Consider the following 9,930-nt stretch of genomic DNA (forward strand, 5'->3'; position numbering starts at 1 on the left):
GAAACGAAAGTTTTTCACTACCGAAACGAAAGTTAAATCCGAAAAAATCACTAAGTGTAACATTCATCGAGCTCTGGACTTAGTAAAAAAACAATTTCACCATTGGGTCACTACCGAAACGAAAGTTTGTCACTACCGAAACGAAAGTTAAATCCGAAAAAATCATTAAGTGTGGAGGCCAAAATCGTCCCCCCAAAAACCTGTTAGGAGTACTTTTCAGGCAATTTAGTGTTGATTGGTAGTACTTTGTAGTGACTTTTTTTTCCACCTTTGGGTCACAACCGAAACGAAAGTTTGTCACTACAGGAACGAAAGTTAAATCCGAAAAAATCACTAAGTGTGGAGGCCAGAATCGTCCCCCCAAAAACCTGTTAGGAGTACCTTTCAGGCAATTTAGAGTTGATTGGTAGTACTTTGTAGTGACTTTTTTTTCACCATTGGGTCACTACCGAAACGAAAGTTTGTCACTACCGAAACGAAAGTTAAATCCGAAAAAAACACTAAGTGTAACATTCATCGAGCTCTGGACTTAGTAAAAAAAAAAATTCACCATTGGGTCACTATCGAAACGAAAGTTTGTCACTACGGAAACGAAAGTTAAATCCGAAAAAATCACTAAGTGTAACATTCATCGAGCTCTGGACTTAGTACTTATTTTTTTCACCATTGGGTCACTACCGAAACGAAAGTTTGTCACTACCGAAACGAAAGTTAAATCCGAAAAAATCACTAAGTGTAACATTCATCGAGCTCTGGACTTAGTACTTTTTTTTCACCATTTGTTAACTACCGAAACGAAAGTTTGTCACTACCGAAACGAAAGTTAAATCCGAAAAAGTCACTAAGTGTAACATTCATCGAGCTCTGGACTTAGTAAAAAAAAAAATCACCATTGGGTCACTACCGAAACGAAAGTTTGTCACTACCGAAACGAAAGTTAAATCCGAAAAAATCACTAAGTGTGGAGGAAAAATCGTCCCCCCAAAAACCTGTTAGGAGTACGTTTCAGGCAATTTAGAGTTGATTGGTAGTACTTTGTAGTGACTTTTTTTTTTCACCTTTGTGTCACAACCGAAACGAAAGTTTGTCACTACCGAAACGAAAGTTAAATCCGAAAAAATCACTAAGTGTAACATTCATCGAGCTCTGGAATTAGTACATTTTTTTTTTCACCATTGGGTCACTACCGAAACAAAAGTTAAATCCGAAAAAATCATTAAGTGTAACATTCATCAAGCTCTGGACTTAGTACATTTTTTTTTTCCACCATTGTATCACTACCGAAACGAAAGTCTGTCACTACCGGAACGAAAGTTAAATCCGAAAAAATCACTAAGTGTAACATTCATCGAGCTTTGGACTTAGTAAAAAAAAAATCACTATTGGGTCACTACCGAAACGAAAGTTTGTCACTACCGAAACGAAAGTTAAATCCGAAAAAATCCCTAAGTGTAACATTCATCGAGCTCTGGACTTAGTACATTTTTTTTTCACCATCGGGTCACTACCGAAACGAAAGTCTGTCACTACCGAAACGAAAGTTAAATCCGAAAAAATCACTAAGTGTAACATTCATCGAGCTCTGGACTTAGTACTTTTTTTTTTTCACCATTGGGTCACTACCGAAACGAAAGTTTGTCACTACCGAAACGAAAGTTAAATCCGAAAAAATCACTAATTGTGGAGGCCAAAATCGTCCCCCCAAAAACCTGTTAGGAGTACGTTTCAGGCAATTTAGAGTTGATTTGTAGTACTTTGTAGTGACTTTTTTTTTTCACCTTTGTGTCACAACCGAAACGAAAGTTTTTCACTACCGAAACGAAAGTTAAATCCGAAAAAATCACTAAGTATAACATTCATCGAGCTCTGGACTTAGTACATTTTTTTTTCACCATTGGGTCACTACCGAAACGAAAGTTTGTCACTACCGAAACGAAAGTTAAATCCGAAAAAATCACTAAGTGTAACATTCATCGAGCTCTGGACTTAGTAAAAAAAAAAAATCACCATTGGGTCACTACCGAAACGAAAGTCTGTCACTACGGAAACGAAAGTTAAATCCGAAAAAATCACTAACTGTAACATTCATCGAGCTCTGGACTTAGTACTCTTTTTTTTCACCATTGGGTCACTACCGAAACGAAAATTTGTCACTACCGAAACGAAAGTTAAATCCGAAAAAATCACTAAGTGTGGAGGCCAAAATTGTCCCCCCAAAAACCTGTTAGGAGTACGTTTCAGGCAATTTAGAGTTGATTTGTAGTACTTTGTAGTGACTTTTTTTTTTTCACCTTTGTGTCACAACCGAAACGAAAGTTAAATCCGAAAAAATCACTAAGTGTAACATTCATCGAGCTCTGGACTTAGTACATTTTTTTTTCACCATTGGGTCACTACCGAAACGAAAGTTTGTCACTACCGAAACGAAAGTTAAATCCGAAAAAATCACTAAGTGTAACATTCATCGAGCTCTGGACTTAATAAAAAAAAAATCCACCATTGGGTCACTACCGAAACGAAAGTTTGTCGCTACGGAAACGAAAGTTATATCCGAAAAAATCACTAACTGTAACATTCATCGAGCTCTGGACTTAGTACTCTTTTTTTTCACCATTGGGTCACTACCGAAACGAAAATTTGTCACTACCGAAACGAAAGTTAAATCCGAAAAAATCACTAAGTGTGGAGGCCAAAATTGTCCCCCCAAAAACCTGTTAGGAGTACGTTTCAGGCAATTTAGAGTTGATTTGTAGTACTTTGTAGTGACTTTTTTTTTTCCACCTTTGTGTCACAACCGAAACGAAAGTTAAATCCGAAAAAATCACTAAGTGTAACATTCATCGAGCTCTGGACTTAGTACATTTTTTTTTCACCATTGGGTCACTACCGAAACGAAAGTTTGTCACTACCGAAACGAAAGTTAAATCCGAAAAAATCACTAAGTGTAACATTCATCGAGCTCTGGACTTAATAAAAAAAAAATCCACCATTGGGTCAATACCGAAACGAAAGTTTGTCGCTACGGAAACGAAAGTTATATCCGAAAAAATCACTAAGTGTAACATTCATCGAGCTCTGGACTTAGTACTCTTTTTTTTTCACCATTGGGTCACTACCGAAACGAAAGTTTGTCACTACCGAAACGAAAGTTAAATCCGAAAAAATCACTAAATGTGGAGGCCAAAATTGTCCCCCCAAAAACCTGTTAGGAGTACGTTTCAGGCAATTTCGAGTTAATTAGTAGTACTTTGTAGTGACTTTTTTTTTCACCAATGGGTAAAAAAGTCCAGAGCTCGATGAATGTTAGGGACCAAAAAAAAAGTCACTACCAATCAACTTTAAATTGCCTGAAACGTACTCCTAACAGGTTTTTGGGGGAACAATTTTTTTTTCATTTCGGTAGTGTCACTACCGAAACGGAAAAAAAATTACTAAGTCCAGAGCTCGATGAATGTTAGGGACCAAAAAAAAAGTCACTACCAATCAACTTTAAATTGCCTGAAACGTACTCCTACCAGGTTTTTGGGGGAACATTTTTTTTTTCGTTTCGGTAGTGTCACTACCGAAACGGAAAAAAAATTACTAAGTCCAGAGCTCGATGAATGTTAGGGACCAAAAAAAAAGTCACTACCAATCAACTTTAAATTGCCTGAAACGTACTCCTAACAGGTTTTTGGGGGAACAATTTTTTTTTCGTTTCGGTAGTGACACCATTGTGTCACTACCGAAACGGAAAAGAAATTACCAAGTCCAGAGCTCGATGAATGTTAGGGACCAAAAAAAAAGTCACTACCAATCAACTTTAAATTGCCTGAAACGTACTCCTAACAGGTTTTTGGGGGAACAATTTTTTTTTCATTTCGGTAGTGTCACTACCGAAACGGAAAAAAAATTACTAAGTCCAGAGCTCGATGAATGTTAGGGACCAAAAAAAAAGTCACTACCAATCAACTTTAAATTGCCTGAAACGTACTCCTACCAGGTTTTTGGGGGAACATTTTTTTTTTCGTTTCGGTAGTGTCACTACCGAAACGGAAAAAAAATTACTAAGTCCAGAGCTCGATGAATGTTAGGGACCAAAAAAAAAGTCACTACCAATCAACTTTAAATTGCCTGAAACGTACTCCTAACAGGTTTTTGGGGGAACAATTTTTTTTTCGTTTCGGTAGTGACACCATTGTGTCACTACCGAAACGGAAAAGAAATTACCAAGTCCAGAGCTCGATGAATGTTAGGGACCAAAAAAAAAGTCACTACCAATCAACTTTAAATTGCCTGAAACGTACTCCTAACAGGTTTTTGGGGGAACATTTTTTTTTTTCATTTCGGTAGTGTCACTACCGAAACGGAAAAAAAATTACTAAGTCCAGAGCTCGATGAATGTTAGGGACCAAAAAAAAAGTCACTACCAATCAACTTTAAATTGCCTGAAACGTACTCCTAACAGGTTTTTGGGGGAACAATTTTTTTTCGTTTCGGTAGTGTCACTACCGAAACGGAAAAAAAATTACTAAGTCCAGAGCTCGATGAATGTTAGGGACCAAAAAAAAAGTCACTACCAATCAACTTTAAATTGCCTGAAACGTACTCCTAACAGATTTTTGGGGGAACAATTTTTTTTTCGTTTCGGTAGTGTCACTACCGAAACGGAAAAAAAATTACTAAGTCCAGAGCTCGATGAATGTTAGGGACCAAAAAAAAAGTCACTACCAATCAACTTTAAATTGCCTGAAACGTACTCCTAACAGGTTTTTGGGGGAACTATTTTTTTTTCATTTCGGTAGTGTCACTACCAAAACGGAAAAAAAATTACTAAGTCCAGAGCTCGATGAATGTTAGGGACCAAAAAAAAAGTCACTACCAATCAACTTTAAATTGCCTGAAACGTACTCCTAACAGGTTTTTGGGGGAACATTTTTTTTTTCGTTTCGGTAGTGTCACTACCGAAACGGGAAAAAGATTACTAAGTCCAGAGCTCGATGAATGTTAGGGACCAAAAAAAAAGTCACTACTAATCAACTTTAAATTGCCTGAAACGTACTCCTAACAGGTTTTTGGGGGAACATTTTTTTTTCCGTTTCGGTAGTGACACCATTGTGTCACTACCGAAACGGAAAAAAAATTACTAAGTCCAGAGCGCGATGAATGTTAGGGACCAAAAAAAAAGTCACTACCAATCAACTTTAAATTGCCTGAAACGTACTCCTAACAGGTTTTTGGGGGAACAATTTTTTTCTCCGTTTCGGTAGTGTCACTACCGAAACGGAAAAAAATTACAAAGTCCAGAGCTCGATGAATGTTAGGGACCAAAAAAAAAGGCACTACCAATCAACTTTAAATTGCCTGAAACGTACTCCTAACAGGTTTTTGGGGGAACAATTTTTTTTTCGTTTCGGTAGTGTCACTACCGAAACGAAAACAAATTACAAAGTCCAGAGCTCGATGAATGTTAGGGACCAAAAAAAAAGTCACTACCAATCAACTTTAAATTGCCTGAAACGTACTCCTAACAGGTTTTTGGGGGAACAATTTGTTTTCCGTTTCGGTAGTGACACCATTGTGTCACTACCGAAACGGAAAAGAAATTACCAAGTCCAGAGCTCGATGAATGTTAGGGACCAAAAAAAGTCACTACCAATCAACTTTAAATTGCCTGAAACGTACTCCTAACAGGTTTTTGGGGGAACAATTTTGGCCTCCACACTTTGTGATTTTTTCGGATTTAACTTTCGTTTCTGTAAAATAAATTTTACCGAAACGAAAATAACCAATCAACTCTAAATTGCCTGAAACGTACTCCTAGCAGGTTTTTGGGGGGAGTATTTTGGCCTCCACACTTAGTGATTTTTTCGGATTTAACTTTCGTTTCGGTGGTGACCAACTTTCGTTTCGGCAGTTTGATTACAAAATGTAAGTTGTGTAAAAAATAATCTGACTATACTAAGTTGTTATTTGTTTGTTTAAGTCAGGCTATACTCTACTCAGAGTCATAAGTTTACAAAATGTATTTAAGTACAGTGAACGTCTGTGCGGTTTGTCATCATCACTGAAAAAAACGTACATGTAAACTGATATAAAACTGCTGTCATGTGCAGTTGGGGTGAAGAAACACAACCATTTCACTCCTAATAATACCTATTTGATTTGACATCCTGACTTGCTGCTGTAGCTGAGGCTTGAACCTGTTACCTGCGGCTCACTAGTCAGTGACTCTATCCATTCCCCTACAGCTGTTTCCTTGGCATCTGTGGTTGTGAAACGTTTTGTTGTCAACCCCCCAAATTGACATGTATTTGGGCAGTGGACCCCAATGTGAAAAGATGTAGTGTCAGGGCCCCCCTTGAAAAAGATTTATATTTATGCTGTAACACATTTTTTTAAAGTTATTTGTCTTGTTTGTTGTTCAAGTCAAAGCACCAGGAAGGCTGTACTTGTCAGCCATCTGTTAGCTCAATGGGTTGAGACGTAGTATTCATGATCCAGAGGCCATGAGTTCAAATCCCATTGATGTCTTTCCTATGATTCTTTCCTTTGCAGACTGGCTTCCAGAAGATCAACTGAAAAGTATCAGGAAGGCTATATTTGTCATCCAACTGTTAGCTCAATGGGTTGAGACGCAGTATACATGATCCAGAGGCCATGAGTTCAAATCCCATTGATGTCTTTCCTATGATTCTTTCCTTTGCAGACTGGCTTCCAGAAGATCAACTGAAAACTACCAGGAAGGCTGTACTTGTCAGCCATCTGTTAGCTCAATTGGTTGAGACGCAGTATTCATGATCCAGAGGCCATGAGTTCAAATCCCATTGATGTCTTTCCTATGATTCTTTCCTTTGCAGACTGGCTTCCAGAAGATCAACTGAAAACTATCAGGAAGGCTATATTTGTCATCCAACTGTTAGCTCAATGGGTTGAGACGCAGTATACATGATCCAGAGGCCATGAGTTCAAATCCCATTGATGTCTTTCCTATGATTCTTTCCTTTGCAGATTAGTTTCCAGAAGATCAACTGAAAACTACCAGGAAGGCTGTACTTCTCAGCCATCTGTTAGCTCAATGGGTTGAGACGCAGTATTCATGATCCAGAGGCCATGAGTTCAAATCCCATTGATGTCTTCCCTATGATTCTTTCCTTTGCAGACTGGCTTCCAGAAGATCAACTGAAAACTACCAGGAAGGCTGTACTTGTCAGCCATCTGTTAGCTCAATGGGTTGAGACGCAGTATACATGATCCAGAGGCCATGAGTTCAAATCTCACTGGTGTCTTTACTGTGATGCTTTCCTTTGCAGACTAACTTCTAGAAAAACAAGTTAAAACCACCAGGAAACCTGTAACTCTCAGCCAACAGCTTAGCTCAACTGGTAGAGCGTCTGTCCAATAACATGACTTGACTTGACTTGAGTGGGTTCGATTCCCACACGAGTCAAGTGTCCCCGGTATCTTGGGGCAACGGATAAATTGACTGATATCCTTAGTGATGCTTCCCTTTGCAGACTAACTTCTAGAAAGCAAGTTAAAACCACCAGGAAACCTGTAACTCTCAGCCAACAGCATAGCTCGACTGGTAGAGCGTCTGTCCAATAACATGACTTGACTTGACTTGAGTGGGTTCGATTCCCACTCGAGTCAAGTGTCCCAGGTAACTTGGGGCAACGGATGAATTGACTGATATTGATGATATCAGTCAACTTATCCGTTGCCCCAAGTTACCGGGGACACTTGACTCGAGTGGGAATCGAACCCAGTCAAGTCAAGTCAAGTCATGTTATTGGACAGACGCTCTACCAGTTGAGCTATGCTGTTGGCTGAGAGTTACAGGTTTTCTGGTGGTTTTAACTTGTTTTTCTAGAATTAACTTGTTTTTCTAGAAGTTAGTCTGCAAAGGGAAGCATCACTAAGGATATCAGTCAACTTATCCGTTGCCCCAAGTTACCGGGGACACTTGACTCGAGTGGGAATCAAACCCAGTCAAGTCAAGTCAAGTCATGTTATTGGACAGACGCTCTACCAGTTGAGCTATGCTTTTGGCTGAGAGTTACAGGTTTTCTGGTGGTTTTAACTTGTTTTTCTAGAAGTTAGTCTGCAAAGGGAAGCATCACTAAGGATACCAGTCAATTTATCCGTTGCCCCAAGTTACCGGGGACACTTGACTCGAGTGGGAATCGAACCCAGTCAAGTCAAGTCAAGTCATGTTATTGGACAGACGCTCTACCTGTTGAGCTATGCTGTTGGCTGAGAGTTACAGGTTTTCTGGTGGTTTTAACTTGTTTTTCTAGAATTAACTTGTTTTTCTAGAAGTTAGTCTGCAAAGAGAAGCATCACTAAGGATATCAGTCAATTTATCCGTTGCCCCAAGTTACCGGGGACACTTGACTCGAGTGGGAATCGAACCCAGTCAAGTCAAGTCAAGTCATGTTATTGGACAGACGCTCTACCTGTTGAGCTATGCTGTTGGCTGAGAGTTACAGGTTTTCTGGTGGTTTTAACTTGTTTTTCTAGAATTAACTTGTTTTTCTAGAAGTTAGTCTGCAAAGGGAAGCATCACTAAGGATATCAGTCAATTTATCCGTTGCCCCAAGTTACCGGGGACACTTGACTCGAGTGGGAATCGAACCCAGTCAAGTCAAGTCAAGTCATGTTATTGCACAGACGCTCTACTGCATCTCAACCCATTGAGCTAAGCAGTTGGATGACAAATACAGCCTTCCTGGTGGTTTTCACTTGCTCTTCTGGAAGCCAGTCTGCAAAGGAAAGCATCACAGTAAAGACACCAGTGGGATTTGAACTCATGGCCTCTGGATCATGAATACTGCATCTCAACCCATTGAGCTAACTGTTGGCCAAGAAATACAGCCTTCATGGTGCTTTGACTTGAACAACAAACAAGACAAATAACTTAAATAAATGTGTTACTTTTCACATTGGGGTCCACTGCCCAAATACATGTCAATTTGGGGGGTTGACAACAAAACGTTTTAGAACCACAGATTTCAAGGAAACAGCTGTAGGTGAATGGATAGAGTCATTGACTAGTGAGCCGCAGGTAACAGGTTCAAGGCCTTTCATTCAAGACTTTCATTTTCTGACATGATGTTAATCAGAGTGCCATAGCTGAGTGGTTAGTGGGCCTGCCTGGTGAACCAAAGGTCCTGGATGTCCTGGGTACGATTCCAGGTCAGGTCAACAATGTGGCAATCTTAAAGTGATTTGAGGCTGTTAGTTGTTAAAGTGCAGAGGACACATTTCACGTATGTGCCTAACAGTATATATTTAGCGAGCACACTTGACGTTATTGTCACTATGTTTTTGGCCCCTAACTAGTCATACTTTTAGCTACAAACTCCGTTCCAACTCTACAATGTTCGGCCTACTTAGGACATATCGGCTACCATTGTGTCACTACCGAAATGAAAGTTGGTCACTACCGAAACGAAAGTTAAATCCGAAAAAAATCACTAAGTGTGGAGGCCAAAATTGTCCCCCCATAAACCTGTTAGGAGTACATTTCAGGCAATTTAGAGTTGATTGGTAGTACTTTGTAGTGACGATTTTTTTGGTCCCTAACATTCATCGAACTCATTCCAACTAGGTTCAAGACCCGACCAATACAGTCCACCAGTCTGTCACTTCCATACACCACCATGTGGGAAGACATGGTGGTGTATGGGTAAAACTGATTATATTATCAATATAGTCTGATTTTTTTTTTTTTACAACTTACATTTTGTAAACTTAACTCTTAGTATAAGTCTGCCCATTTCCCCCCACAATTTAGAATATTCTGCCTTAAGCTTCAGACTAAAGAAGACAGCTGTAGGTGAATGGATAGAGTCACTGCCTGGTGAGCTGAAGGTTGCAGGTTCAAGACCCGACCAATGCAGTCCACCAGTCTGTCACTTCCATACACAACCATAGCAATGATTAGAT

This window comes from Gymnoscopelus microlampas (assembly GCF_963454915.1).
Source record: "Gymnoscopelus microlampas genome assembly, chromosome: 4".
Lineage (NCBI taxonomy): Eukaryota > Metazoa > Chordata > Actinopteri > Myctophiformes > Myctophidae > Gymnoscopelus > Gymnoscopelus microlampas.